General features: G+C 46.0%; 1 pseudogene; it reads right to left on the bottom strand.

Moving 5' to 3' along the window:
* Nucleotides 1–24,328: 24,328 nt before the first annotated feature.
* Nucleotides 24,329–24,394, bottom strand: LOC129060759 (U7 small nuclear RNA; annotated as a pseudogene).
* Between the last annotated feature and the right edge of the window lie 2,759 nt (nucleotides 24,395–27,153).

Below are 27,153 nucleotides of genomic sequence, written 5' to 3'. Positions count from 1 at the left end.
GGCCTCGAACATGCGACCTCAGGTGATCAGCCTGCCTCCGCCTCCCAAAGTGCTGGGATTACAGGCATGAGCCACCGCGCCCGGCCTCCATCTCTAACTTAAAAAATATTTTTTGAAAATGTGGCTGATGTGACTAAGAAGCTGAATTTTTAATTTTGTTCAATTTTAATTAATTTTAATGATTAAAAACTGATATGTGATTCAGTTATTGGAAAGCTTTTAAATATGTTTGGGGATAGTTGTTTCTGTGAATCCACTTTTTCAGCTGTCAAATTTCTAAAATCGAAATAGAAGTCAAGTATATCTGATAAACATGGAGGTGCACTGGAAGGGTAAAACTCACACCAGAGTTTGAAGACTTAGAACGAAAAATGTAAATGACCTTAATTTTTACATTTATTGTATGTTGAAATAATATTTTATGTATGTTGGGTTAAATAAAATATATCATTGAAATTAATTTATTCTGTTTCTTTTTAGCTTTTTTTTCCTGATGTGGTTACTGAAACGTTTTAAATTGTGTTTGTGATTCACATTCTGTTTCTACTGGACAATGCCGGTGTGGAAGGATCCTGCACTGGGATTGCGTGGCACGTGTTTTTCTGCCCTCATTCCACTTCAAAGAAGCCAAAACTGAACATTGTAGAATTATGTAAAGAACAAAGACAATGGGAGATTCCAACAGCAGGCCCACATTATGAAGAAAGTCATTAGCCCTGGCATGAAAATATTTGCCAATTATAGGAGAGTTGCGTGTTTTCTTTTAACTGTATAAAGCTGTGAGTGTAAACGGGTTTTTTTTTTTGGATTATCCACTTTAGCATATTTAGCTTTCTTAATGAGCCCGCTGCTGGTCCCAGCTGTGCTGGGTTTTCTGGACTCTTTCTCCTGGTTTTATGGCAGCCCTTGGAGGTCAGGGCAGTTATGACAATTCTCACTCTGGAGCTGGAGGGCGCATGACAGGCTGAGGGTCCCACAGGCAGTGAGCAGAGAATAAGCAGTGGCCAGCGGGGGTGCCAGCCTCTGTGCCCTGGGATTGTCTTCTGCATTTTGTGTTTACTGCCTGGCCCTGGTGGCTGTACCTTCCTTCCCCCTCCATGGGCCACACCTCTGGCTCTCATAAGAGGACTGCCCTGGGGCTCCTGGATCTGCCTTGCCGCAACAGAGAGCTGGTTGTATCTGGAGTGCAGGTGTTTGGAAGCCCAGCTCCCTGCCCTGAGTCAGGACAAGGAGTGGCTGTGACTCACACCCTGGGCTGGATTCCCCTGCAGGGTGGGCTGAAGCCTGCCTCCCTCCCTAAGGAGCTTGGCTTAAGGCCACACCCTGGCCTGGCTTCCTGCTCTTCCTGATCCCCTCTCCGCACCCCTTTCTCATCTTCCCTGGTGCAGATTCCTAGATCCAGTCCTTCCATGAAGGTCCTCCTCTCAGGATCTGCTTCAATGGTACCTGACATAAAATAGGTGTATTGGGTAGGGGAGAGGAGCGTTCAGAGACACCCTGGGGCTCCATACTGCATGCTTTTCAGACACCGGGGCGCTGGGAATGCACCCCTTGTTGCAAACCTCACCTTCAATTCCTGCCCCACGTAAAGCCTTAGGGAACCTCCACCCAGCGGACCCCTTCCCAGATGGGTCCAGTCCAGCATCCCCTCTGCCCATGGAGGTTCCCAGCACTCTTTGGGGAAGAATAGTCTGAGAGATGCTGTCCTGCTTGGAGAGTAGCCCAGCCTCTGCCGGTGGTTTCTCGAAGCCCTGCTCCTTGTCTTGGGCCGAAGTGTCTCCTCCTGCGAATTCCCTCCTAGAAATCTCCTTTTGAATGTCCCTGTTTCATGTTAGGGTGGTGACTGATGGCTTTCATAGAGATTTCCGTACTCTCTTTAGAACAAATTGGTTCCAACACTTCTAATTGTGGGAATGCAGCCAAAATTCTGAGAGCTCTGGAAAAGTCTGGTTCACTGGATTCACTGTCTCAGAAGAGGACTTTTTCCTGGAAAGAGGCATCTGGAGCAATATTGGTATCAGGGCTGTCACTGAGGCCCCTTTTCTGTCAAGAGCGCCATCAGTGTTCAGTGGTCAGCGGTGTGGGCCTGGTGCTGGCCAGGGGTCCTGGAAGTGGCTCCACTGTCCTGCAGCCATGGGCCCAGGGAGCATTGATTCTGCCCAGCCTGGCTCTGTTCATCTGTGAGCGGAATCCTAATAGCATCGTCGAGTTCAGTGAGGATTAAGCAAGTTCACGCACCCGGAGAGCTCAGAACTGCAGTCCCCGGCCTGCGGTAAGGGCTGTGTGTGTCAGCCCATCGTCGTCTGCTGGTGCCGGTCAGGGTCACAGATGAGCCTGGTCAAAACGCAGCCCGGGATCAGGGCTTTGGGCTTAGGAAATGAGGTTTCTGTAGGAGCTCTTTGAGATTTAGCCTGTAATGGGCAGCTTTGCTTTTAATCGTTCTTGAGAGACAAGCCATCAAACATTGGTTATCCCTCAACTGAGAGCAGGAAGGGCTGAGAGGAGGAACAATGGCCCTGGCTCCCCCTGCCATGCACCCACTCTGCCAGCTAATGACAGACGCAGACGAATGGAGGACGTTCCAAAGTTGAGGCTCAGGGCTGCTGCCTTTTCTCCTTCTACTTCTTAATTTAAAAAAATTTATCCCAGAGTCTCCGTTACTATAGATTCCCTGACACTCTGCTATGGGCTAATCTTCAGGATAAAGCATCACCTTTTTTGAGTGTTTTTCTCCTTCAGGTATCCTCTTTTTTCTTGAAACCAGGAAGAAACCTATGTTGTCATTCAATGCTGGAAAATGCATCCCTTGCTCATTTTTAAACATTTTCATCTTCCCTTCATTTTCTGCCTAAATGTCTCAATTGTGTTTATCTTTCTCTTTCAGGGATGGCAGATGCTTAAGTATGTGCAGGCTGTGAAGTGGGTTGTAAATAAGATATTGTTATTAGGACTATCCCTGATAAGAAAGGCATGTCCTCTGCACCTCCAATCCTGGGCCACTGCTATGCATCCCCACTCAGATGACCGACTGCAGTTGCTCAGAGAAATTATAGAGGATGGTGAGGAATCAACCTATTTGGATGAAGACCTTTTGTGGGCAGGCAGAGAAGAAACCTCTTGAGAGAAGGAAGCATTGCCAGGGGCGTGGGAACCTACATCTGCTGGTGCCTCAGTCCCATCCTTGACCAATTCATTCAACAAACATTTATCAAGGAATGTCTTTGTGCCAGACCCCATCCTAGGCATGGGGCATGCAAGAAGGACAGGTCCCTGTACCCATGGAGCCTCCGTGCAAGAAGCAAAACAGGAAATGAACAATTTAACAAACACAGTGTAATTTCAGATCATACTAAGTGGTATAAAATAAAGTGAGTTGATGTGATAGCAAGGGACTGGGGACTAGGGAGTGTCAGGGATGGCTGTCTGTTAGGAGACCATATTTGAGTTGAGACTCGAATGCAAAGAAGGAATCTACTGAGTGAAAACTAGTGGAAGGACCACTTCTGTTCAACATAGCAGTGGAACTCCTAGTCAGAGCAATTAGGCAAGAACAATAAATAAAAGGCATCCAAATTGGAAAGGAAGAAGTAAAATTCTCTCTGTACTCAGGTGACATGACCTTATATGCAGAAAACCCTAAAGATTCTACAAATCCCCCTGTTAGAACTAATAAGTAGATTTGACAAGTTACAGGATACAAAATCAACATGCAAAAATCGGTAAACACGAACAATTCAGAAAGAAAATTAAGAAAACAATTCAATTTACTATAGCATCAAAAAGAATAAAGGACAGGAATAAATTTGAAGAGGCAAAAGATTTGTACACCGAAAACTATAAAAAATGATAAAAATTGCTGAAAAATTAAAGCAAACACAAATAAATGCAGACACCAGGTGATGCTCATGAACCAGAGGACTTAATACTGTTAAGATGTTCTTACCTTCCAAAGCGATCTACAGATTCAATGCAACCCCTATCAAAATTCTAATTTTTTTGTAGAAATAGAAAAATTTATACTAAAATTCATATGGAATCTCAAGGCACCTCAACAGCCAAAACAATCTTGAAAAAGAAGAACAGTTAGAGATATCACACTTCTGATTTCAAAACTTACTGCAAAGCTACAGTAATCAAAACAGTATCATACTGACATAAAGATACGCATGTAGACCAAGGGAACAGTATAGACAGCCCAGAATTAAACCCTCACATGTAGGGCAGATGATCTTTGACAAAGATGCTAAGACCTCTCAATGGAGGAAGGACAGTCTCTTCAACAAATGGTGTTGGGAAAACTGTATATCTACATGCAAAAGAACCTTACATCATATATAAAAATTAACTCAAAATGGATAAAAAACCTAAACTCAAACCTAAAACTATAAAACTCTTAGAACAAAACATAAGAGAGAAGCTTCACGACATTGGATTTGGCAATGATTTATTGAACGTGAAACTAAAAGTGTAGACAGCAAAAGAAAAAATAGATACATTGGACTACAGCAATATTAAACACTTTGCATCCAAGGACACAGCAGAGTGAAAGGTAACCTATGAAATGGGAGAAAATGTTTGAAATATATATGAGGGGTTAATATCCAGGATATTAAAAAAAAACTCCTACAACTCAATAACAAAAAAAGAAATAACCCTATTATAAAATGAGCAAAAGACTTGAATAGACATTTCTCCAAAGAAGATACACAGATGGATGCCTCATAAACACATGAAAAGATGCTCAACACCACTAATCATTAGAAAAATGCAAACCAAAACCACAATGAGATACCATCTCATGCTCATTAGGATGTCTACTCTCAAGAAAACAGAAACTAACAAGTGTTGGTGGGGGTGTGGAAAAACTGGAACCCTTGTGCACTATTGATGGAAATGTCAACTGTATACCCCTATGGCTATACCCTATGGAATTATACCATAGGGGTATATCATGGGGGTATAATTGTATACCATACGGGTATACCATGGGGGTATAATTCTATACCCATATGGAAAACAGTATGGCTGTTCCTCAGAACATTAAACATATAATTACCATGTGGTCCAGCAATTCATTTCTGGGTGTATACCCCAAAAAATTGAAAGCAGGGACTTGAAGAGGTATCTGTACACACATGCTCATAGCGGTATTATTTACAATGTCCAAAAGATGGAAGCAATCCACGTGTCCACTGACAGATGAATGGATAAAGAAAATGTGGTATAGAATATTACTCAGCCTTAGAAAGGAAGGAGATTCTGACACATGCTGCAGCATGGATGTACCTTGAGGACTTTATGCTGAATGAAATAAGCCAGTCACAAAAGGACAAATATGGTACAATTCCACTTATAGGAGGCACCTAGAGTAGTCAGATTATAAAGACAAGGTGGAATGGTGGCTGTCAAGGGCTGAGGGGAAGGAGAATGGAGTCGTATTTAATGGATACAGAGTTTCAGTTTTGCCAGATGAAAAGTTCTGTTGAGGGATGGTGGTGATAGTAGCACAATGGTGTGAATGTACTTAATGCCACTGAACTGTACACTTAGAAATGGTTAAGGTGGTTAATTTATGTGTGTAATTTACCACAGTTTGAAAAAAATGATCAGAAGAGAGTTCCATGCTTAGGGAACAGCAAATGCGGAGGCCCTGTGGGTAGGAATGAGCTTGGCACATTTGAGACAAAGGAGTCCCATGCTCTAGGAGCAAAGTGAATCAGGTGGGGGAGTGGAAAGAGGTGTGACCGCAAGGACAGACAGGGGACAGAACAGGCTGGATCTTGTGAGTTTGCATTTGATATTACAGATGTGAAATCTGAGATTCACAACAAAGATCCCCAGTAACTTGCCCAAGGTGAAATAGCCAGTAGGTGGCAGTGGCAGGGAGTCCAAGTGGTTCCCTAACAGCTTAGCTGTTCCCCCTTCTTCCTTAGTAATAGAACTACTGCTGACTATCAGTTGTGCCTATGGTCACCCAGAGTCATGACTACCTTTCCCAGCCCCCTTGCAGCTAAGCATGGCGAGGGAACTTAGTCCTAGACAGTGGGAAAGTAGGCAAAATCATCCTGTGCAACTTTAGGGATGTGTCCTTAAAGGGAGAGGTATTCTCTTCTTTATCTTTTGTGCTTTCCTGCTATCTGGAATGTCAGTGTGATGGTTGGAGTTTGGCAGCCATCTTAGACCCATGAAGCAAGGGAGAGTGACATGACAGATGGGAGAGTGTGGCCGACATTGGACTTGGGAGTTGGGAGGGCTCCTGAGGTGGTGTCACTTGACCTGCCTTGTCTGATGAGGAGGAGCCAGTGGAGGGCAGGCATATTTAAGTAAGGTCACTCCTGGTAGAAGGATCTCTGGTGGGACAAGCTGGGAGTAAGAGGGGGTGGTGGTTGGATACAGCAGGGAAGCTGGAGGGACTGAGGGCAGGTGTGAGGGGAGCGTGGGCAGAGACAGGAGCTGAGAGGGGGCAGGGACTGGCCCATCAGTCCCATGATGGGGGCACTGGAGGGTTGCAGTCAGAGAGGTGCCCAGGTCTGATTCAGCATGAGAAGGATCCTTCTAACTGCTGTGTGGGGAAGGGGCTGCTCATGACCAGGAGGGGAGGCCAGGGCAAGGCTGGGGAGCCATTCAGGGTCAGCAGATGCTGGAGGATGGAATGGGAAGCACGTGTTCTGTAGAGTGTAGAGTGCAACCACCTGTGGGATGATGGGTCAGCACCTGCCCTGGGCTCAGGGACATGGGTGGCTGTTGATTGTGATAAAGATGGGGATGACCTCAGAGCTCCCTTCCCAGCCTGCGTTTCTGCAGGGAAATGTCGGATCCAGGGAATGGAATTGATCCCAGCATAAAAAACACATGACACTGTAGGGCCAGGAATGAATGTCATGAGAATGTTATCAGATGCCTTATAATACTCAATATATAACCAATCAGTAATAATCAGAAGTAATCAATATAAAGCCAATAATCAATATAAAATTCAATGCAACCATAATGAGGGTGATTTTTTAAACCCTCGCATCCCATGGGCAGATGGTGCACTGAGCACTTTACTGGTATTTTCTGCCTTAACTTGTCTGACAATCCTATGTAACAGGAACTATAATTATCCTCAGTTTACAGAGGAGGAGACGCAGGCACAGAGAGGTTTAAATAACCTGTCCAAGGTCACACAGCTAGTAAGTGGTAGGCAGTGGGCTGGGATTTGAACCCAGAGAACCTGTCTCCCATGCAGGTGTTGTGTGCAAATTTGGCTCAGCCAATTGGATCCTCTTGTCTAGATCTGGGAGGTCTTCACCTTTGTCGATATCTGGCTCACTTACATCCTGTGATTGTGCCCCCCCAGAGTGAGGGGGCACATCAGGGCTGAGGATGCTGATTTGAGCCTTTGAGCAGCATGAGAGACAAACTGAGCAGCAGATGAGGCCAGGTGGGAAAGCTGACACCTCCTGGACTCTCAAAGGCTGAACTGGAGACCCAGGGACAGGGATGGGAGGGTCCCATGGGAATCCCCAACTCTTGTCATCATTTTCGTGTTCATTTGTTCTTGGGAGAGGGGACATCAGACCCCCCTTCCCCCATTAGAATTTTAGCTCCAGGAAGGGGTTTTTGTTCAATGTGTGTCTCCAGTGCCTTGGGCAGTTCCTGGCTCAATATGTATGGAAATATTATTGTAATAAAGAAGAGGGCAGTGACCTTATCTGTCCCTTTCAACCCAGCACCTAGCAGAGTGCCTGGCATGTGGTAGGATTCAATAAATATGTGTAGAATGAATGAATGGATGAATGAATGAATGACATCTCTCAATCCTTCCCCATACCTGCCTCTTCTGCCTTCAGGACCCTCTCCTCCCCATCTCATTCCAACATCCCTGTTTTGGGGCTTTCTTGGGTGGATTTGGGGCCCCATTTTGCTCCCCCAGTGCCTGTTTTAACAGCCTCTCTCCTGCCAAGATGACAAATGTCTCTCAGCCCTGGAAGCTGAGGCTGCCTCCACTGTGAAGCTGATACCACTGTTGGAAGATGCTTCCTCCCACCATTGGCACTGCTCTGCTGTGCCCCTGGGGTTGCGCCACCTTCTCTGACTGGCCCTTCGCTTAGGTCACACTCCTGGAAACAAGTTCCCAGGCAGACACCATCCCCAAAGTCTAGGATTCAGTTGTCTGCTTACACCAGTGCTAAAAACAGCATGATTTCCCCCAACTCAGCTGCACCTGTGCAGACAGAATAAGAGCATATTTTTAGCAGGTAACAGACTGCACACATGGAGACTATAATTAGCATTTCATTCAAAGGGAGGAGTTTCCCATCCAATGCAAGAGTGAGTGACCACGGGGTCTTCTCACTGTAGCCTCTGTCTCAGGTGCCTTGTGCGGGAAGGAGCCAGCAGCACTGAGGGAGACCCTGGGGTTCCCTGGGCACCCAGGAAAGGGGTGGGGCCTTTTTGGATATTGCTCCCATCACTGCTCATACCTTTCCCCTCTGGCCTGTCCAGAGCCTCGGTCCTGCCCAGACCCCAGTGCGGTCCTCCTGTGAGGATGACCTGGCCAGGCCATGTGATGAAGGTGCCCTGTCAGGTTGGTGTGGGGCTTGCTAGTCCTCTGTCCTGCACTCAAGGAGGCCCCATGGGGGACAGGGACAGGGCTGGGGTTACCCAGACCTCAGCATCCCTCCTGGTAGCAGGGAGCCCGGCTGCCTGGAATAAAGACTACATTTCTCCGGAGGAGCCAAGATGGCCGAATAGGAACAGCTCCGGTCTACAGCTCCCAGCGCGAGCGACGCAGAAGACGGGTGATTTCTGCATTTCCATCTGAGGTACCGTGCTCATCTCACTAGGGAGTGCCAGACAGTGGGCGCAGGTCAGTGGGTGAGCGCACCGTGCGCCAGCCGAAGCAGGGGCGAGGCATTGCCTCACTCGGGAAGCGCAAGGGGTCAGGGAGTTCCCCTTCCAGAGGTGACAGACGGCACCTGGAAAATCGGGCCACTCCCACCCGAATACTGTGCTTTTCCGACGGGCTTAGGAAACGGTGCCCCAGGAGAGTATAGCCCACACCTGGCTCAGAGGGTCCTACGCCCACGGAGTCTCGCTGATTGCTAGCACAGCAGTCTGAGATCAAGCAGCAAGTCGGCAGCGAGGCTGGGGGAGGGGCGCCCGCCATTGCCCAGGCTCGCTTAGGTAAACAAAGCAGCCTGGAAGCTTGAACTGGGTGGAGCCCACCACAGCTCAAGGTGGCCTGCCTGCCTCTGTAGGCTCCACCTCTGGGGGCAGGGCACAGACAAACAAAAAGACAGCAGTAACCTCTGCAGACTTAAATGTCCCTGTCTGACAGCTGTGAGGAGAGCAGTGGTTCTCCCAGCACGCAGCTGGAGATCTGAGAACGGGCTGACTGCCTCCTCAAGTGGGTCCCTGACCCCTGACCCCCGAGCAGCCTAACTGGGAGGCACCCCCCAGCAGGGGCAGACTGACACCTCACACGGCCGGCCAGGTACTCCAACAGACCTGCAGCTGAGGGTTCTGTCTGTTAGAAGGAAAACTAACAGAAAGGACATCCACACCAAAAACCCATCTGTACATCACCATCATCAAAGACCAAAAGTAGATAAAACCACGAAGATGGGGAAAAAACAGAGCAGAAAAACTGGAAACTCTAAAAACCAGAGTACCTCTCCTCCTCCAAAGGAATGCAGTTCCTCACCAGCAACGGAACAAAGCTGGACGGAGAATGACTTTGACGAGCTGAGAGAAGAAGGCTTCAGACGATCAAATTACTCCGAGCTACGGGAGGATATTCAATCCAAAGGCAAAGAAGTAGAAAACTTTGAAAAAAATTTAGAAGAATGTATAACTAGAATAACCAATACAGAGAAGTGCTTAAAGGAGCTGATGGAGCTGAAAACCAAGGCTCGAGAACTACGTGAAGAATGCAGAAGCCTCAGGAGCCGATGCGATCAAATGGAAGAAAGGGTATCAGCCCTGGAAGATGAAATGAATGAAATGAAGCGAGAAGGGAAGTTTAGAGAAAAAAGAATAAAAAGAAACGAGCAAAGCCTCCAAGAAATGTGGGACTATGTGAAAAGACCAAATCTACGTCTGATTGGTGTACCTGAAAGTGACAGGGAGAATGGAAACAAGTTGGAAAACACTCTGCAGGATATTATCCAGGAGAACTTCCCCAATCTAGCAAGGCAGGCCAACATTCAGATTCAGGAAATACAGAGAACGCCACAAAGATACTCTTCGAGAAGAGCAACTCCAAGACACATAATTGTCAGATTCACCAAAGTTGAAATGAAGGAAAAAATGTTAAGGGCAGCCAGAGAGAAAGGACGGGTTACCATCAAAGGGAAGCCCATCAGACTAACAGCGGATCTCTCGGCAGAAACCCTACAAGCCAGAAGAGAGTGGGGGCCAATATTCAACATTCTTAAAGAGAAGAATTTTCAACCCAGAATTTCATATCCTGCCAAACTAAGCTTCATAAGTGAAGGAGAAATAAAATACTTTACAGACAAGCAAATGCTGAGAGATTTTGTCACCACCAGGCCTGCCCTAAAAGAGCTCTTGAAGGAAGCGCTAAACATGGAAAGGCACAACCGGTACCAGCCACTGCAAAATCATACCGAAATGTAAAGACCATTGAGACTAGGAAGAGACTGCATCAACTAACGAGCAAAACATCGAGCTAACATCATAATGACAGGATCAAATTCACACATAACAATATTAACTTTAAATGTAAATGGACTAAATGGTCCAATTAAAAGACACAGACTGGCAAATTGGATAAAGACTCAAGACCCATCAGTGTGCCGTATTCAGGAAACCCATCTCACGTGCAGAGACACACATAGGCTCAAAATAAAAGGATGGAGGAAGATCTACCAAGCAAATGGAAAACAAAAAAAGGCAGGGGTTGCAATCCTAGTCTCTGATAAAACAGACTTTAAACCAACAAAGATCAAAAGAGACAAAGAAGGCCATTACATAATGGTAAAGGGATTAATTCAACAAGAAGAGCTAACTATCCTAAATATATATGCACCCAATACAGGAGCACCCAGATTCATAAAGCAAGTCCTGAGTGACCTACAAAGAGACTTAGACTCCCACACATTAATAATGGGAGACTTTAACACCCCACTGTCAACATTAGACAGATCAACGAGACAGAAAGTCAGCAAGGATACCCAGGAATTGAACTCAGCTCTTCACCAAGCAGACCTAATAGACATCTACAGAACTCTCCACCCCAAATCAACAGAATATACATTTTTTTCAGCACCACACCACACCTATTCCAAAATTGACCATATCCTTGGAAGTAAAGCTCTCCTCAATAAATGTAAAAGAACAGAAATTGTAACAAACTGTCTCTCAGATCACAGTGCAATCAAGCTAGAACTCAGGATTAAGAATCTCACTCAAAACTGCTCAACTACGTGGAAACTGAACAACCTGCTCCTGAATGACTACTGGGTACATAACGAAATGAAGGCAGAAATAAAGATGTTCTTTGAAACCAACGAGAACCAAGACACAACATACCAGAATCTCTGGGATGCATTCAAAGCAGTGTGTAGAGGGAAATTTATAGCACTAAATGCCCACAAGAGAAAGCAGGAAAGATCCAAAATTGACACCCTAACATCACAATTAAAAGAACTAGAAAAGCAAGAGCAAACACATTCAAAAGCTAGCAGAAGGCAAGAAATAACTAAAATCAGAGCAGAACTGAAGGAAATAGAGACACAAAAAACCCTTCAAAAAATCAATGAATCCAGGAGCTGGTTTTTTGAAAGGATCAACAAAATTGATAGACCGCTAGCAAGATTAATAAAGAAAAAAAGAGAGAAGAATCAAATAGATGCAATAAAAAATGATAAAGGGGATATCACCACCGATCCCACAGAAATACAAACTACCATCAGAGAATATTACAAACACCTCTATGCAAATAAACTAGAAAATCTAGAAGAAATGGATAAATTCCTCAACACATACACCCTCCCAAGACTAAACCAAGAAGAAGTTCAATCTCTGAATAGACCAATAACAGGAGCTGAAATTATGGCAATAATCAATAGCTTACCAACCAAAAAAAGTCCAGGACCAGATGGGTTCACAGCCGAATTCTACCAGAGGTACAAGGAGGAGCTGGTACCATTCCTTCTGAAACTATTCCAATCAATAGAAAAAGAGGGAATCCTCCCTAACTCATTTTATGAGGCCAGCATCATCCTGATACCAAAGCCTGGCAGAGACACAACAAAAAAAGAGAATTTTAGACCAATATCCTTGATGAACATTGATGCAAAAATCCTCAATAAAATACTGGCAAACAGAATCCAGCAGCACATCAAAAAGCTTATCCACCATGATCAAGTGGGCTTCATCCCTGGGATGCAAGGCTGGTTCAATATACGCAAATCAATAAATGTAATCCAGCATATAAACAGAACCAAAGACAGAAACCACATGATTATCTCAATAGATGCAGAAAAGGCCTTTGACAAAATTCAACAACCCTTCATGCTAAAAACTCTCAATAAATTAGGAATTGATGGGACGTATCTCAAAATAATAAGAGCTATTTATGACAAACCCACAGCCAATATCATACTGAATGGGCAAAAACTGAAAGCATTCCCTTTGAAAACTGGCACAAGACAGGGATGCCCTCTCTCGCCACTTCTATTCAACATAGTGTTGGAAGTTCTGGCCAGGGCAATTAGGCAGGAGAAGGAAATCAAGGGTATTCAATTAGGAAAAGAGGAAGTCAAATTGTCCCTGTTTGCAGATGACATGATAGTATATCTAGAAAACCCCATTGTCTCAGCCCAAAATCTCCTTAAGCTGATAAGCAACTTCAGCAAAGTCTCAGGATACAAAATCAATGTGCAAAAATCACAAGCATTCTTATACATCAATAACAGACAAACAGAGAGCCAAATCATGAGTGAACTCCCATTCACAATTGCTTCAAAGAGAATAAAATACCTAGGAATCCAACTTACAAGGGATGTGAAAGACCTCTTCAAGGAGAACTACAAACCACTGCTCAAGGAAATAAAAGAGGATACAAACAAATGGAAGAACATTCCATGCTCATGGGTAGGAAGAATCAATATCATGAAAATGGCCATCCTTCCCAAGGTAATTTACAGATTCAATGCCATCCCCATCAAGCTACCAATGACTTTCTTCACAGAATTGGAAAAAACTACTTTAAAGTTCATATGGAACCAAAAAAGAGCCCGCATCGCCAAGTCAATCCTAAGCCAAAAGAACAAAGCTGGAGGCATCACGCTACCTGACTTCAAACTATACTACAAGGCTACAGTAACCAAAACAGCATGGTACTGGTACCAAAACAGAGATATAGATCAATGGAACAGAACAGAGCCGTCAGAAATAATGCCACATATCTACAACCATCTGATCTTTGACAAACCTGAGAAAAACAAGAAATGGGGAAAGGATTCCCTATTTAATAAATGGTGCTGGGAAAACTGGCTAGCCATATGTAGAAAGCTGAAACTGGATCCCTTCCTTACACCTTATACAAAAATCAATTCAAGATGGATTAAAGACTTAAATGTTAGACCTAAAACCATAAAAACCCTAGAAGAAAACCTAGGCAATACCATTCAGGACATAGGCATGGGCAAGGACTTCATGTCTAAAACACCAAAAGCAATGGCAACAAAAGCCAAAATTGACAAATGGGATCTAATTAAACTAAAGAGCTTCTGCACAGCAAAGGAAACTACCATCAGAGTGAACAGGCAACCTACAAAATGGGAGAAAATTTTCGCAACCTACTCATCTGACAAAGGGCTAATATCCAGAATCTACAATGAACTCCAACAAATTTACAAGAAAAAAACAAACAACCCCATCAAAAAGTGGGCGAAGGACATGAACAGACACTTCTCAAAAGAAGACATTTATGCAGCCAAAAGACACATGAAAAAATGCTCACCATCACTGGCCATCAGAGAAATGCAAATCAAAACCACAATGAGATACCATCTCACACCAGTTAGAATGGCGATCATTAAAAAGTCAGGAAACAACAGGTGCTGGAGAGGATGTGGAGAAATAGGAACACTTTTACACTGTTGGTGGGACTGTAAACTAGTTCAACCATTGTGGAAGTCAGTGTGGCGATTCCTCAGGGATCTAGAACTAGAAATTCCATTCGACCCAGCCATCCCATTACTGGGTATATACCCAAAGGACTATAAATCATGCTGCTATAAAGACACATGCACACGTATGTTTATTGCGGCATTATTCACAATAGCAAAGACTTGGAACCAACCCAAATGTCCAACAATGATAGACTGGATTAAGAAAATGTGGCACATCTACACCATGGAATACTATGCAGCCATAAGAAATGATGAGTTCATGTCCTTTGTAGGGACATGGATGAAATTGGAAATCATCATTCTCAGTAAACTATCGCAAGAACAAAAAACCAAACACCGCATATTCTCACTCATAGGTGGGAATTGAACAATGAGAACACATGGACACAGGAAGGGGAACATCACACTTCAGGGACTGTTGTGGGTTGGGGGGAGGGGGGAGGGATAACATTGGGAGATATACCTAATGCTAGATGACGAGTTGGTGGGTGCAGTGCACCAACATGGCACATGTATACATATGTAACTTACTGCACATTGGGCACATGTACCATAAAACCTAAAGTATAATAATAATAATAATAATAATTACAATAAAAGAAAAAAAAAAAAAAAAAAAAAAAGACTACATTTCCCAGGCCTCCTTGTGACCAAAACATGACCAGTGGGGTGTGAACATTGTCTCTTTTTCTCTTCTCTTTGGATGGGAGAAAACAGGGGACAGATGTCTGGGATGAAGCGGAAGGCAACAGTCTCAAAAATCCGAGGATAAAGATAGAAGGAGGTGGGGCGTCCGTTTTCTCTGCTGTAAAATGGAAGAGTAATTATACCTATGTTCTGTAGTTTCCATAAGTTGAGATTCTTTCATCTGCTAAGTGATGAAAAATTAAACCCCAATGGTCTGAGGTGAAGGTGGATTTATTGGCTCAGGTAACTGGAAAAAAAATGTTCAAGAAAGAGGCTGACTCAGGCATGACTGTTTATCCATAGCCTGGGGGGACCTGACCTGCCTGAGTTACCGGTGGCTGTTATTTTCCCCATAAATTTGTTCACGTGACCAACAATTCCGGCTTGAAAGGACCACAGAATCTTATTGTAACCCCAGTGTTTAAATCCTGAGTGCATGGGATGTCCAAAATCATCATCGTCACGATTTCTGCCGTTCACGGAGCTGACATTTTTCCTGCTCCTCCCAGCTCTTTTTTCTGGCCTCTGCTGAGGTTGAATTCTCCACTCTGCATCTCACAGCTTCCCTTCTCACTTCTGCAAGGGTCCCTCCATCCAACCACATCATGGGCTTCTTCTTCTGCTTTTCACCTCTCCAAGTTCCACATCCCCAAGCAGCTGCTAGAGACAGATTTTACTGAACACTTTGGAGCAACCCAGGAGTGTGATTTCATTCATGCCCCGGTCCTTTGGCCATTTCTGCAGTCTGTGTTGCTTAGCAACCCCATTTTTGTTTTTACTAAGAAACTTTAATTCAAAAGGAAAACTCTATCACCAGACTAAATAGAAAACCAGCAACTTTTGCTTGCAAAAGGATGGTGACTGTAGAACTAAAAGCAATAAACCTAAACAGAGGTGCTTCATTCTGCAGGAAGCCTGGGGCCTGTCCTTTCTTTGTTCAAAAGGATGAAATGCAAGGTCTGGAAAGGAGCTAAAGGCACATCAGCACCAAATCAAGGTGTTTTCTTTGAGGTGATTGAAGAATTGGAGAAGAACCACTACAGGATTCAGTGATCTTAGTGCTAGCCCTGTGTGCTCTGTCAAATCATCTCATGTTTATCCTCTGGGAGTTCCTGAGCTAGGAGGGGCTGGGAGAAGGGCCTTCCAGGCAGCGGGGCTAGCTTCACACAGGCTTGACAGGAGGGGGAGGCCCTGGTTCAAAGAAGTAGCAGAAGGCCAGGCGTGGTGGCTCACGCCTATAATCTCAGCACTTTAGGAGGCTGAGGCAGGAGGATCACTTGAGGCCAGGAGTTCGAGACCAGCCTGGCCCACATGGCGAAACCCTAACTATTTTTAGTCTCTACTAAAAAGACAAAAATTAGCCTGGCGTGGTGGCACACACCTGTAATCCCAGCTACTCGGGAGGCTGAGGCACAAGAATCGCTTGAACCCGGGAGACAAGTTGCACTGAGCCGAGATTGAGCCACTGCACTCCAGCTTGGGCAATAGAATGAGACTCTGTCTCAAAAAAAAAAAAAGTAGCAGAGAGAAACCAGTGAAACAGGAAGGCAGAGGAGGTGAAAGAGGAGAGCAGGCAGGGGCCAGATGGCACAGAGCCTGGCAGCCACAGTCAAGGGTGCTGCCGGGCTGGAAAGCTGGGGCATGAGGGCATCAGGTGAGTGCTCTTAAAGTCCAGATGGCCTGGGAAAAAGATAAAGCATGGGGCACATTCAGCCAGGCAGGACCGGGTCCCACCCATGTGCCACCCCCAGTGTGGCCTCTGCCCCTCCCTCCCAGCAGGTGACCCTGCATCTCTCAGAGGCTGAGGTGTAGGGTAAGTGGAGGCTTTGAGTCTTTATTTCCTGAGCCCACGTGTCCCTGTCTCTAGGCAGGGACCCTTGGCCAGCTCAGGGGTAAGAATGCAGTGATGGTCAGCGGTGATGTCCCCTGTCAAGAGCCCTGATTGGATTTCCAAGGCATCTCCAGCCCCAAGGACCGCAGAGAGGCCCTGGCCAGGGACCTTTATCCGCATGCCTCTCACTCCCCTGATTGAATCTATCGATTCCCTGTCTATCACCACCTTCTCCGAGATACAAGGATGGGATGGTTTAAATGATTTACTTATTTCAAGCCACTGGGGCTTGGCAGAGAAACCAATAGGTGAATGTTAGAATGTTTTCCCTTAATGATTCAGGCTCTCTGAAGAAGAATCTGAAATATCTTGCTGTGAATGGAGCCAAGGGTGAGATGAGGCTGCAGCTAGAGGAAGGGTTCTCTGAACCACCTGCCCTCCTGCCTGGGTCCCCCCAGGGCACAGGTGTATTTAATTCACCTGTGGTCAGTGAATGTTGGTGGAGCACCTCTGCCACATCGAGCACTGGTCTAGCTGCAGGGACACAGAGATGGAAACCATGCGGCCTCAGACCCTTCAGCTACTCACAGTCTATTCAAAGAGGGGGAGTGTTTGGAGCATGATTACAGCTATAGTTTAAGGATGGATAGACCAGGTTAAGAGCACAGGGAAGAGGAAATTCATGGAAGGGACACAGAAACAGAGCTGGAAATGTACACAAGGGTGAGGATATTTGATGCTTAAGAATTTTTAATAAATTATTTCCTTCTTTTGTTTCTTTGAATACAAAAGAAACCTTTACAAAATTTTAAAAATAAAGATTATTATAGCCCACATTCTGATCATTACAAATGACATTAAAATAAATGGTAAAGAGATAGCCCTGGCCAGATGTGGTGGCTCATGCCTGTAATCCCAGCACTTTGGGAGGCCGAGGCAGGTGGATCACTTGAGCTCAGGGGTTCCAGATGAGCCTGGCCAACATGGAGAAACCCCATCTCTACCAAAAATACAAAAAATTAGCTAGATGTAGGGGTGCGCACCTGTGGTCCCAGCTACTCGGGAGGCTGAGGTGGGAGCTCTCATTTGAGCCCGGGAAACAAAGCTGGTGAGCTGAGATCGCATGCCACTGCACTCCAGCCTGGGTGACAGAGTGAGACTCTGTCTCAATAAATACATAAATAAATAAAGTAAAAGATGGCCCTGCTAGGAATGCTCTGTCTTGATTGGGATGATGTTTACTTGAGTAGACACATTTGTCAAAATGCATTGAATGGGACATGGAGAACAGTGCCTTTTATTGGGGAAGGAATTCTCTCCTAGATAACTCCCAGATCAAAGCAGAAACCAAAACTAGAATGATGGTTTCTAGAAAACAACAAGAATAGTTTACACCAGCATCTGAGGGACTCGGCTAGTGCTGTACTCAGAAGAAAATTTATGGTCTTAAATGCTTGTATTGCTCCAGAGTTTCAAAAGGGCGATGGTAAAAGTACTGAGTTCTTAAAAAATAGGAAAAAACAAAAAACAAAATAAGCCAAGATAAAATGGGGAGAGGAAATTAAAGATAAGAGCCAACATCAAATATGCAAGGGTGTGGACGGTGAGTTTTGGGGGGAGTTAGTGATGGGAGCACGCCACTTTGGAAGTGTATTTTTCCATTTCAGGAGCTGGAGGGTTTTTACGCAGTAGAGTGACTGTGCGTGGAGCTGGATGGAGAAAGACCGTGGAGGCTGCAGGGTGGAAAGCTGACTGGGGAAGACTGATAGTCACTGTCTGCCTGGTCTGTTCTTGTTCTCTTCCTGGGCTCTAAGATTTCTTTCTTTCTTTTTTTTTTTTTTTTTGATGGAGCCTCTCTCTGTCACCCAGGCTGGAGTGCAATGGTGTGACCTCGGCTCACTGCAACCTCCGCCTCCTGGGTTCAAGCAATTCTCCCATCTCAGCCTCCCATGTAGCTTGGACTACAGGCACACGCCACCACTTCTGGCTAATTTTTGTATCTTTAGTAGAGACAGGGTTTTGCCATATTGGCCAGGCTGGTCTTGAACTCCTGACCTCATGTGATCCACTTGCCTCAGCCTCCCAAAGTGCTAGGATTACAGGTGTGAACCACCATGCCTGGCCAAGATTTCTTTCCCTTCTCTAAATCATTACAGGGGGTCTGGATACTAGCTGTGCCCTGCCTCTGGGCTATGCAGCCCAGAAATGCAATTTCAAGAGAGTGGGTTGATCTGTGCCAAGTCACATCTTCACCAAAGAAACCTGGGCTCTGATGGGGTCTGCAATGGACTTGTATGGGTACCATCTGGGGGATGGAGTGTGGGGTGGTGGCCAGGATGGGCTTGTCTGGGAAAGAGGCTTCCCTGAGCCAAGTCAGTGGGGGCCACAGGGGACTCTGGGATGGGAGCGCCAGCCCAGCCAGGGTCTTTGGGGGATCTGGAGGGGATGTGACAAATCAAGAGGGTAGGAGGGGAGCCAGGAGTGGGAAGCTGGGGAAGCCAGAGCAGCAGAGGCTGGAGCAAATCCTATGAGAAAGAACCAGGAATTGGTGGTTCCTGAGAGAGTGGCTCAAACACCCTCGCCAGGGGGTGGCTCACCTTTAAAGAATGCCTTGCTCTGGCCGGGCACAGTGTCTCATGCCTGTAATGCCAGAACTTTGGGAGGAAAGTGAGACAAGGTTGGTTGCATTGAGCCGAGATTGTGCCATTGCACTCCAGCCTGGGCAACAGAGTGAGACTCCATCTCAAAAACAAAACAAAACAAAAAATGCCTTGCTCTTCCTCAATCAAAATCCCACTGGGAGTAAAAAATATTGAATGATAGCATACATAAGAAAAGTGCCCAGGCCAGGAGCAGTGGCTCATGCCTGTAATCCCAGCACTTTGGCGGGCTGAGGTGGGTCGATTACTTGAAGTCAGGAGTTTGAGACCAGCCTGGGCAACATAGTGAGACCTCATCTCTATTAAAAAAAAAAAAAAGAAGAAGAAAGAGGAGGAGGAGGAGAGGAGGAAGAGGAAGAGGAAGAAAAGAAATGTGTCCAGATCATAAGAGTACATTTCAATTAATCCTCACCAGGTACACGCACCTGTGCCCAGAACCTAGATAAAGAAACAGCAATCTCACTACAGAGAGTCCAGCTGAATGCCTCTCAGAGGGCCACATTCTCCTCTTTGGTGTTGAGGAAATTGGATGCAAAAGAGCCTTGGGTCTCTTTCAGTTGTTTCATTTGAGTATTCTATGGGCAGATTTTTATGTATTGGACTTCTTGAAATGGGACTTACCTGTGTTTAATTTATCTTGATTTCACCCCACTGGGTAACAAATACAATGGACCCTGAACAACACAGGTTAGAACTGCCAGAGACCACGTATACACAGATTTTTTTCTGCCTCTGCCACCCCGAGACAGTAAGACCAACCCCTCCTCTTCCTCCTCCTACTCCTCAGCCTACTCAATGTGAAGAAGACAAGGATGAAGACCTTTATGATGACCCACTTCCACTTAATGGAGAGTAAATGCATATTCCCTTCTGAATGATTTTCTTAATAACATTTTTTTTTGCTCTAGCCAACTTTTTGTAGGAATACAGTATATGATGCATTTAACATACGAAAACTGTTTATGTTATCAGTAAGGCTTCTGGTCAACAATAGGCTATCAGTAGTTAAGTTTTTGCAGAGTCAAAAGTTATATGTGGATTTTCAACTGTGTGGGATTTGGTGCCCCTAACTCCCACATTGTTCAAGAATCAACTGTATTCCAAATGACAGAATGTAATGCGAGACATCTGGAAAAGACCGATATATTTTTCTGACCACCAGAAGAAAATCCACCCAGGGAATCGGTCAGCGGAGGCAGGCACTCAGGTTTCACGGAGCCATGAGTTGGAGGGATTCTGCCAGCTTGGGTGATGAGAGGCTCACGGTCCCAGGAAGGTGACAGTAGCCTGGGAGCTGCTTCCTTGAAAACTCTGAACGGGCTGGGACCTGTGGAGAGGGACCAACAAGGGCTCAAGGGATGCATCTGAGCTGGTTTTTAAAGTTTATCTGTGTTAGAGAAACTGCCGCTCCAACATCAAGAATAAATCAGCTCCATTTCCCATCACCTCGGTTGCTTCTTTTTCCCATTTCTTCCTCTCTGTAAATTTTGCCTCAGTAAGAAAAATGTATTATGGTTTCTGAAGGCAACCACTTCCCCCTCTTCCCTTGTGAACAGTCAGGCAAAGAATGAATTTAGATTTTTTTGTAGTGTCAAGGCCTCTCTCTTGAAATTACTGCCACCATCTCTTGTCTCTCCTGGTAAGTGAGTTTAATGATCTCTTGCTCCTTATTCTCTTGAAAACTGCCTCGTGTGCTTCTGGCTTGGGCAATCTTAATGCTTTGGGCAGCTTTCAGTTTCCTGACTGTAGCCTGCACTCCAGATCTCATCCCCAGCCTGTCCCCATCCTCATCTCCGCCCAGCGCTTCCCATCTTCCCACATTCCTCTTCTCATCCCCTGTTCTTTCTGCACTTATTTGCTCACTGACATTCCCGTATTTTCTACTTCTACTGAAATCCTGATTGTATCCAGTCATGCTTTTTTGATTTTTTAAAAAACTGAAATGTCCATAATTCCAACACTTTGGGAGGCTGAAGTGGGCGGATCGCTTGAGCCCAGGAGTTTGAGACCAGCCCAGGCAACATGGCAAGGCCCTATCTCTACAAAAAATACAAAAGCTAGCCAGGCGTGGTGGCATGTGCCTGTATTCACAGCTACTCAGGAGAGTGAGGCAAGAGGATCACTTGAGCCCGGGAGGTTGAGGCTGCAGTGGGCCATGATCACACCACTGCATTCAGCCTGGGCAACAGAGAGAGACCCTGTCTTAAAGACAAACAAACAACCCTGAAAGGTTGGCTGGATGTCGGGGCTCACACCTGCAATCCCAGCACTTTGAGAGGCTGAGGTGGGCAGATCACTTGAGGCCAGGAGTTGAAGACCAGCCTGGCCAACATAGCAAAACCCCATCACTACTAATTTTAGCTGGGTCCGGTGGCGGGTGCCTGTAATCCCAACTACTCAGGGAGACTGAAGCACGATAATTGCTTGAACCTAGGAGGCTGAGGTTGCAGTGAGCTGAGATCATGCCACTGCGCTCCAGCCTGGGCAACAGAGTGAGACTTCATCTCAAAACAAACAAACGAATAAACACACACACAGACACAGACACACACACACACACACACACGCACACACACAAACCCTGAAATATGATGATGACCATTGTCTTTATCAACAGCCATTGCTTGCCGGCTTACGTTAGTTGCAGTGGGAGGGTAGGCAGCCGGAAGTATTGGGCATTCCCATGGCCTGTGCATTTTTGAATGATGAATACAAAACTGCTCAATTCACCAAAAACAATCATGTAAGAAAGCAACGTTTCACTTCTTCATATGGTCCCCTGATTACATGTGATGCAGGTGACAATTACATACGTCCCCTTAACAGTTTGAAAAATTCTAGTGAAGAGAGGAGTTTAAGTCCCTTCACACTGAACTGAAGCAATTAATTCTCTATAAAAAATCTCCACATGATGGATCATGTTGCATTTCAAACCTCTACAAACTGTCTCATATAAATATCTGTTTCTCTTTTTTTGAGACAGAGTCTCACTTTGTCACCCAGGCTGGAATGCAATGGTGCAGTCTTGGTTCACTGCAACTTCTGCCTCCCAGGACCTGCAGAGGTCCTGGTCTCAGAGTTCACGCCCTGTAGCTGCTGTGTGTCCAGCAGCTGGCAGGGCAAGAGATTTGGGGGAGGGTGTCACTTCCTCAGACACACAGCAACTGGCAGAACCCTGGCCTAAAGCCTTGCAGCTCTGGGGTCTCTCAAGCCCACCTGGGAGCAGGCCCTGGGGGACAGCTGTGGAGGACAGGGACTCCCAATGTACAAAACAGGCCACAAGCTGGGCAAGCTGCTCCTTCCCATAACCTCAGACTTTTCTTCTGACCCAGTCAGGACCAGCTCCTGGGAGCTTGCAGACAATCCTGGGCCCAGAGAAGCAGGCAGATGTGGCTGTTGGTATCACTAATATGGGTTGTGAATATCATCCTGTGGTTATTACTTTACTTACGTTACCCGCCAGTACAATCGATCCTGCATGTGTCCCCTCACTTTATGCTCACAGGGTTTGCATGATGGGACGAGCACTCCCAGCAGGTGATGAAGGTGATAAATGGCACTGGACATTCCTGGAGCACCTGTTGGCGCCCAGGGCGGGGCTTAGTGCTCCATTTGAGTTTGGAGACTTTACTCTGCAATAGTAGCTGTGTGACCCCAGGTAAGTGGTTTAACCTTTCTGTGCCTCTTCTTTCTCAACTCTAAAGGAGGATAATAAAGTCCCTGCCCTCAAGCAATCAAAGATGTGTGAGAGGGGCCTGGCACATGGCAGGCAGGCAGTATACATGGTTGGGATTAACCCCACTATACAGATGAGGAAACTGAGGCTCAGAGGCCCTGGCCTGGCAGGAAGTGGGACCTGCACCCAGGCTTGTCTGATGCTGAGCGCTTTGGCCTCCTTCCCTATGGCTGCTCCCCACTCCACACTGGGACATATGCTGGAGGGGCAAACCCCAAATACCCTCCCTAACCAGAAACCAAAATACCCAAATCCACCACATCCCAGCCCTTATGGCTGCCTTCAGAAGGGACAGAGCAGAGGGCCATCCCCTCTCACACACACAGGGGCTGACCATCCAAGGACCCCCATCACCTGGCTGAGAGCACCCCTGCTCCCATGGGGACACTGACCGCTCCGAGTGCCCGGCATTCAGGCCTCGAACCACCCACTAGGCACAGCACACGGCCTCCTTGGAACGTGTCCATCCCCAGGGGCCGTTTCTCTGCGGGATGGCGCCGCTGCTGTGGGGACGACCCCTCCTCCTTCCTTCACGACAACCTGCCCTCACCTGGCTCATCTCTTGGTAGACATTGTCCCACACATCTCTGTCATTTGCATGCCACAATGGTGACAGTCTTCCTGGCCATGCTTGTGACAGGGCCTTTTAGTTTCTGACTGACACATTCCAGCGTGGTTTCAACTGTTTTCACTTACAAAGGCAGGTTTCCCTTCCCAGCCTCACATGGCGGTGGTCTCAGTGGAGTTCAAGAGGCTGTGGGCTGTGAGGAGGGGCAGCAAAGAACCCCAGCCCACCCCAAGCAGGAGATGGCAGAGTCCACCCAGCTGTCTGGAGACAGCCAAGACCCTCGGCCACTGCAGTTCTCCCCACTGAGCCTGGGCCCCCACCCCCACTCCACACTGGGACAGATGCTGGAGGGGCAAACCCCAAATACCCTCCCTAACCAGAAACCGAAATACCAAAATCCACCAGATCCCAGCCTGGCCTGGCCAGGTAGTCTGACTTTCCAATGAAGTCAAAAATACAGATTTTTAGAATTAAAATGTAAATGTTGGCAACTAATTCAAATTCAATTTTGTGTGTGTGTGTGTGTGTGTGTGTGTGTGTGTGTGTGTGTGTGTGTGTGTGTTTTGCATGGAGGGCTTTCTGGTGAAAACCAGACCCCACCTGGGAGCAGGCCCCGGGGGGACAGCTGTGGGAGAAGAGGACCCCTCCCCCGCAAGTGCAAAGAACAGGCCATGAGCTGGGCACAGATGCCTCTTTCCGAGCCTTCCCGGGAGTGAAAACCGGAAAACATGCTAGACAAATTCTGAAAGAGCTGTAACACCTTATATTATTTGAAAAGTCTGCAGGTTGAGTTTATCCCAGACCCTTTACAGCTTTTTCCTTCTGACTGATGAGGCCTCAGCTCAAATGTCACCTCCTCAGAGAGGCCCTCCCCGATGGCCCTATTTAAGTTGCCCCCACCAGAGTCACAGTCAGCGATACGCACCCTTCATTTCCTTCTTGGCACTGACCCCTACCTGCAAGTGCCTCGTCATTTGTGGTTGACATCTGCATTGTCCACCAGCACTTAGGCTCTGTGAGGACAGAGGCACATGGCCTTGTGCCCTAGTGAATCCCAAATCCCCGCCCTGAGCACAGTGCCTGGCACAGAACAGACACAGGCAATGAGTGCTGCTGAAATTTCCCCATGGAGCCAGTGGTGATCTGTCCAGGATCTCCAGCCCTCCCACTAAATGTGTTCAGAGATGGGGACACTGGGGCCATCCTCCTTGTTCCACTCCTGGTGAAGAGCCCTCAGACCCATAGGATGGGCTTGTCAATATCACCTTCTCAGGTGAGCCTCATACATAAGCAGGTTCGGTGGGTTAACCAAGCCTACATCTTTAACCCATGTGATAACCACAGTACCGGGGGTCTGCCACCAAATTTTTTCTATCCTCAGTCCTGCCTTGGGAATTCAGACTCTCCCAGAATTCAGAGTTTCACAGACTCAGAAGAGAATGTGATGCTAGATTGTTCTGAAATGTTTGGTAAAGCAAGATCAAATGATTACATTTGTGATCTGAAATCATTTGTTTGTGTCATGCCAACCCACACCTCCTTCCAAATTATTTTCTTTAAATTCTCCCCAGAATGGGGAGCAGTATTAATTGTTGCCGATGAAAAGACTGCCCCTTTCATCAAAGCCATGAACTTTATCTGCCATTTTTGAATATAACACTGGCTTAGTGAAAGTGATTGTAAATAGCAGGTCTTCTTTGTGCATTTTATGCTTCCAAATGTGCTAGTTGTAATAAAGAAGCGAAAAGCTTAAAAATCCTCTCTTGTAAATGTTTGGAAAATTGCACTAGAGTTATTTCTTGCTCTTTGAGGGGAGAGGTCATCCTGCAAACGCACAGTCACACCTGTTCGGCTCCCCCAGGTTCTGAATGTCACTAGATCCCCACTCACCCCCGACCTTGGCAGGTCAGACTCTGTGAAGGATGCTCACTGTCTGTGCGACCTCACACCAGGTACAGGGACCAGGGGAAAGAGGCACATCTGGCTTGTAGGACAGTCCTGCAAGGCTACTTTTCTGGTAGGGAGGTGACACTTTCAAAGGAATGTCTCATTTCTCCCAGCTCCAGTCAGTTTCAACAACAGGTGGGGTTTTCTTTCCTCTCAATTATTATAGATTTTTTTCTAATAATCAAAGTCACAACTCATTTTGAAAGTTTTTAAAAATAGAAGAAAACAAGATTTTAAATCACAAGCGATTCCAACACCGAAGATAAGCAGCATTCGCATTTTGCTATGTAGTGCTCCTATTAGACAATATACACACATAGATCACACTTACACACTTATGCATTTTTGCTTCATTAAAATAGAATAAAGCTTTATGAGCCAGGCGCAGTGGCTCATGCCTGTAATCACAACACTTTGGCAGTCCAAGACAAGCAGATCACTGAAGGTCAGGAGTTTGAGACCAGCTTGGACAACATGGGGAAACCCCAGCTCTACTAAAAAGATGAAAATTAGCTGGGTGTGGTGCATGCAGCTGTAAGCTCAGCTACTTGGAAGGCTGAGGCAGGAAAATTGTTTGAACCCAGGAGGCGGAGGTTGAAGTGAGCCAAGATCTCACCATTGCACTCCAGCCTGGGCAACAGAGTGAGACTCTGTCTCAAAAAAAAAAAAAAAAAAAAAAAAAAAAGAGCTTTGTTTACACTAAACAATATTTTGTGTCCATATTTACACATAGATAACAACAGATCACTATTATTTTTGGTATATGCATATGTAGATATAAGTATTACATGAATTTCCTACTTTTTATTCAGTTACAGTTATATCACCTATCAGTGACGTAACTTCAGCCAAGACAGAAGTTTATCTCATAAAAACCAAGACTGGGCTGGGCACAGTGGCTCACACCTGTAATCCCAGCACTTTGGGAGGCTGAGGCCAGTGTTTCACTTGAGGTCATGAGTTCGAGACTAGCCTGCTCAACCTGGTGAAACCCTGTCTCTACTAAAAATAAAAAAATTAGCTGAATATGGTGGCACGCACCAGTAATCCCAGCTACTCGGGAGGCTGAGGCATGAGAATCACTTGAACCCAGGAAGCAGAAGTTGCAACGAGCTGAGATCACACCATTGCACTCCAGCCTGGGCAACAGGGCAAGACTCTGCCTCAAAAAATTAAAAAGTGAAAACAAAACTGGAGGTTGTCAGTCTGGGGTGGCATTAGGGACTTTCATTTCCTTCCAGAGGACATTCTGCTATCCACAGAGTAGAAGCCTAATCCTCAAGGTTCAAGGTGACAAGAATAGCTCCAACCATCATATGCATATTCCAGGAAGCAGGTCAAAGGATGGAACAACTAAGAAATGACACTAAAGATATGTGTCAGTCCATTTTTGTTGCTATAAAAGAATTCCTGAGGCTGGGTTATTTATAGAAAAGAGGTTTAATTGGCTCACAGTTGTGCAGGCTGTACAGGCATGGCACCAGCATCTGCTCCTGGGGAGGCCTCAGGAAGCTTCCAATCACGGTAGAAGGCGAAGGGGAAGCAGGTACATCACATGGCGAGAGAAAGAGCAA

Source organism: Pongo abelii, chromosome 6, assembly GCF_028885655.2.
Source record: "Pongo abelii isolate AG06213 chromosome 6, NHGRI_mPonAbe1-v2.0_pri, whole genome shotgun sequence".
NCBI lineage: Eukaryota > Metazoa > Chordata > Mammalia > Primates > Hominidae > Pongo > Pongo abelii.
The sequence above is the reverse complement of the archived record's forward strand: the minus strand, read 5'-3'. Positions and strand labels throughout refer to the sequence as shown.